This window comes from Portunus trituberculatus, chromosome 44 (genome assembly GCF_017591435.1).
Source record: "Portunus trituberculatus isolate SZX2019 chromosome 44, ASM1759143v1, whole genome shotgun sequence".
NCBI classification, from domain to species: Eukaryota; Metazoa; Arthropoda; class Malacostraca; order Decapoda; family Portunidae; genus Portunus; species Portunus trituberculatus.
In genome coordinates, this window is record NC_059298.1 from 6,785,554 (window position 1) to 6,790,553 (window position 5,000).

A 5,000-nucleotide genomic window follows, 5' to 3' on the forward strand; every position below is an offset into this window, starting at 1 on the left:
GGTGAACATGAAGAGGAAACGGAGACGAGCTGGGGAGGATGAGGATATAAAAGAAAAGCGGAAAAAATAATAAAATGAAAATTGAAGCATGCAATATGAGGCAGAAGTAAAATGAAAAGTGAGGAGGAAGCGGAGGAAGATTAGATGTGATGGATTTGACAAGGAAATGTATATGAGAACTGAAACAGCGCGTGGGTGGGAAGTGTCAGCGGCGATGCAGTAAAGCAGCGAGCTAAGGGAAAGAATTAAGTGTGACATGACAGACCCTCGGAGCGACAGCCATTGACAGCCATTCCCTTTCTCGTCTCTTACTTCCTCCTTGCTTCCTCTCCTCCATTTCTCTTTCTCTTTCCCTCCCTTTTCTTTCCCGTAGCCTGGAAAATCTCACTTCTCACTTCCCTGCATCTCCCTCCTCCTCCTCCTCCTCCTTCCACACCACCCTTCTTTCTCCCACCGTGAGGAAGTAAGACACAGGAAATGAATTAAGAAAATGGGTCATTATCCCCTTCTCCCCTCGCCTCTCCCCTCCCCGGACACACTCCTTAGCACTCCCGCAATTAGTGCAAATCCCCTCTCCTTCCCCTCACTTCCCCTCTCTCTCTCTCTCTCTCTCTCTCTCTCTCTCTCTCTCTCTCTCTCTCTCTCTCTCTCTCTCTCTCTCTCCCTTCTTCCCTTCCTTGCTTTTTCTCTTCCCTAACACATGTTTCTTCACCAATTTTTACTTCACGTTACAAACACTGAGTTCTCTCTCTCTCTCTCTCTCTCTCTCTCTCTCTCTCTCTCTCTCTCTCTCTCTCTCTCTCTCTCTCTCTCTGGTTAATTAAATTTTCTCCTATATATTTTCTTTAGATTAGATAGTGTAGCTTATCACAAATAGTCTCGCCATGGTTAAAAGGTCTGTCACTCGTCTTTCTTTGTGTTCCTTTATGCTCCTCGCCCCAGCGCTTCAAGTAACTTGATACAATGAAACTCAACCTATGCTCTCCTCCTCCTGCTCCTCCTCATGACCCAGTTCTTAACTCCCTCTCACCACACATTCTCTACTCTCTTCTACTCCTCCATTGCTTTCTCCCCACCAACCTATCCATTCATCTCTCCCATCGACTCCTCCCTCCTTCCCACTATCGTCTGTCTCTTCTTTCTTTCCTACTTTCTTTTTTTTTTTCTCCCTCCTTACCACTTTCATCTTCTCCCTCTTCTGTACTTATTTCTTTTTATCCCTCCATCTTACTATCGTCTGTCTCCTTCTCTTTCTTTATTTTTTTCCTTCTTCTTTCCCACTAACTACTATGTTCCCCTATTTACATCACCTTTTCCTCCCTCCTTCAACTCAACCTATCTTTTGTTTCTATTCTCTCTTCCTTGGTTACTCCATCTTTTTTCCCTCCCTTCTTCCCACTGTCATCTGTCTCTCCTCTCTCCCTCTCTCTCCCTCTACCTCCTTGTCCTGCCCTGCCCTGCTCTCCTCCCTTAACACGCTGCCTCACCTGAGTATTCCTACGCATCAAGGTGTCTGCCTCCTCGTCCCTCGTCTCCCTCTTGAGCCTCGTAACACATGAGTAGCGCGCCCACCATTGCTATTTTTACGTCTTTGTTCCCAAGCTTGTGTTGTGTGTCTCTTCCCTACCTTTTATTTATTTATTTTCATTTATTTTCTTATACGGTAAAATGATTTAGTTTTATTCATGGTGCAGGAAATTTATGGTGTAAGATGATCTGAATTATTGACGTTACTGGGTTTGTGCTTAATTGTTCCATTGTGTGTTTGTGTTTTGTTCATGATATCTACAATTGTTTTCATTTTTTTTATCAGTGGTATGTCATCTTTTATTCGCTTTTCCTTGTTTGCCTCGTTAATCACTTTTTTTTTTTTTTGGCGGGGGGAGAGGGTAATCTACACTACGTCTATATATATATATATTTTTTTTTTTTTCTCCACCAGATATTTCTTCCTTTTCGTTCCGTCTCATCCTTATCAGTGGTTCTATTTACTGCATCTCATACTCCTTATCCTCCTTTTCTTTAACCCTCCCCTTGTCCCCTTTATCCGAAATTCTATCCCTAACTAATATATTCCTGCTTCTACTATTTTCTTGTGTCTGCCTCTTTTTTTTCCTCCTTCCCTGCTTATCCTTTATCCATCTCCCCCCTTCCCCTCCTTCTTCCTTACCCTGACTGCCGCCGGAGACACGGTGCTCTTCAGTAATATTCTTAACAGCGACCGGAAAAATGGGCAGCTAAAATCTTCGTAAAAGAGCCGCGGAAGAGAACCAATTAGTGGAATGGAGGGCGATGGAGGGAGGGAGGGATGGAGGAATGGATGTAAGAAGGGAGGGTTAAGGGGGAGTGAGAGGGGAGAGAAGGAGGGAGGGAGTTTATCTTGCCATGAGAGGGACACTAGTGAAGGAAGAGAAAGGGAGAGAGAGGATGTTCTGGTGGGGTTCTCTCTCTCTCTCTCTCTCTCTCTCTCTCTCTCTCTCTCTCTCTCTCTCTCTCTCTCTCTCTCAGCAAAACCTTTACAGAGCTTGGGTAAAATTCTCAGTAAAAAAAAGCTACTTTTAATCCATCTTCTTTCGTCTTCCTCATGTGTTCTCAGTATACCGACACAAGTTCATTACTTGGTTTTCTTTAATTTTCCAACGCTTAACGTTGCGCAAGTGTTTCTCCTCCCCGTCCCCCCATTTGTAATCATCTCACATTTTTCTTTTTTTCTACCACTCATCACCCGCATATTCTTTTTTTTTTCTACCTTTTCTCTCTCTTTCTCTTTCCATTACATTCATCTTCTTCGGTGTTTTTCTGCTCCTTTCCTCGCACCCTTCGGAGGTTTATTTCTCCTTGACTGTCGCGCGAGTCGTTGTGGTCGTCAGCATAGCACACCAGACGACAACCGAGGTGCCGGAAGCCTCAGCACCCGCAACCCTAAAGACCTCATAGGGGGGAAAAGGAGGAAGAGGACCATTAGCCTACCATATCCTCATCGCCGGTGTCAAGATGGCCCATCAGGCGATCGCTTTTTGCGCCGAACACCACCACTGCTAGAGGGCTCCCAGACTGTTCATAAGGGAAGCGTCTCTCTCTCTCTCTCTCTCTCTCTCTCTCTCTCTCTCTCTCTCTCTCTCTCTCTCTCTCTCTCTCTCTCTCTGTGTGTGTGTGTGTGTGTGTGTGTGTGTGTGTGTGTGTGTGTGTGTGTAGTCCTTTTTTAAAAATGTCTTCGTTATCCCAAGAATACGAGCCAAACAAGCACCATTTTCAGATTGCGCGCGTTTACAGGAAAGGAGAGATGGAAAGCGAAGCCGGAGAGTTGGTGTGTGCTTGACTCGGAAAGTTCGTGCTGAATTATGGCGCCTGTTTTGCAAGGGAGGGGAGAAGGCGAGATACAGCGGAGACTGGATACTGCAGGGTGGAAAAGACACAGAGATGCCTGCTGTGCTGCTTGTCTCCCTCGGTCTTCTTGTCTCTTTGTACTCTCGCCCACTTTGTCTTCCTTCTATGCTAACATTAATGTGTACCCGGAATCCACTAAGAAAAAAAAGTTATATTGCTTTGGAATTTCTACTTATGATTGATTGGATAGTGTACTTTACATCGATTTATTTGTATTCTGCTTTTTTTTTTTTTTTTACACTTTCCCTCATCTGTAGTCCCGTGACGCGATAGGAAGCTGTGATGTATTGTCAAAAGTAATGTTTCCACCTCATGGAAACGAGTAGATTTGCTCCCATTCACTACCCTGGGAACAACTCCGAATTAATCACGCCAATTAAGGGATCTAAAAAGCGGGCCAGCGTTGCCACACACCCTTGGACACAATAACTCATGATTTTCAGTCACTTTTTTCTTTCTCTCCTTCCCTTTGATTTTTTTTTCCCTTTTTACTTTTTGTTAGGGTTTCTCGTGTGAGCAGCAGCGTGAGGTTCTCAGAAGCGACAGCAGGAAATACTAATACCTTCCTCTCGCGCCGCCTTCCCCTCGCTACCTTCCCCCTTGCCGCCGCCGCCATCGTCTCTCAAGAGCCCCAAAAGCCTCCCCTCCCTGCCTCGAGTGGCGCTGACGGCCCCGACCCATAACACAACACCTGAATGAAAAAACAATATGAAAGACTTCCTCAATGAATAGAGCGAAAAAAGGGGTCCCCATACGCCGCCCTTTATGGAGACGTCGAAAGGAGAGAGAGAGAGGAGAGAAAGAGAGAAAGAGTGAGGGTGAAGGGAGAGCAAGGGAGCCGATCATAGACAACACACGGAGGTTGTCACGTGTCGCTGTGGTGAGTGAGTGTGGGAGGGAGCGAGTCGGTGGGTGAATCAACGGGTGAATCATTGAGTGAGGGAGTGAGGCAATAGGTCGGTATTCGCAGCATCGAGTGAAGGAGACAATTACTGTGCTCTCAGGTGTTCGTGGACGTGCAGGCTTCACAGAACGGACCCTATTTTATATTCTGCCTCACGAGAGAGTCACTTTGCTGGTCGAGACGTGTCCTGTTAGTCTCTCTCTCTCTCTCTCTCTCTCTCTCTCTCTCTCTCTCTCTCTCTCTCTCTCTCTCTCTCTCTCTCTCTCGTGCACAAAGGAACAGGAAACATGGGCCGGTTACAGTTTTGCCGTACATAAAGTGCACGATCCGCCCCAGACTCCGCTTACTCAAGCTCCCCGGTCCACCACCAGCATGCCCAGAAAGGCCCATTACCGCACCACCACCAGATATTCGCCAAGTTCCTGAGTCTCCGCGTGTCACTCTTGCTGACTTACCTCGTCTCAGGGGTGGGTGTTGATGGAATGACAGCATCGTCACCACCACCATCACCACCTCCACCTCCACCATCACCATAGGTATCGCCGTCGCCGCCACAGTTCTCTTCCTCCTCTCCCACTCTCTCCTTCACTCTCTCCTCCTCTCACTCGACGTACCTGTAAAGAAAAAGCATATCAATAAAGTGTTTTTTTTTTCTGTGTTGTATTTTAGGTTGAAATGCAAGTTTTTATTTCACTGGAAAGAATTATTT

The 5,000-nt window shown here is 46.2% G+C and overlaps 1 protein-coding gene and 1 long non-coding RNA gene across 3 annotated transcripts in view; one reads left to right on the forward strand and one right to left on the reverse strand.

The window, feature by feature from the left end:
- LOC123518692 (Krueppel-like factor 6) overlaps nt 1–5,000 on the reverse strand; it is a 782,284-nt gene that overhangs the window by 348,024 nt on the left and 429,260 nt on the right. Inside the window, exon 1 of one of the 2 annotated variants that reach the window (XM_045279688.1) lies at nt 4,747–4,905. The exons of the other annotated variant lie outside the window; for it this stretch is intronic. The gene's annotated coding sequence lies outside the window, so the exon portion shown is untranslated. Of the gene's footprint in view, nt 1–4,746; nt 4,906–5,000 lie in introns of those variants that run through there. 2 annotated transcript variants of the gene reach the window in all.
- LOC123518693 overlaps nt 1–5,000 on the forward strand; it is a 581,767-nt gene that overhangs the window by 276,576 nt on the left and 300,191 nt on the right. The window lies entirely within an intron of this gene.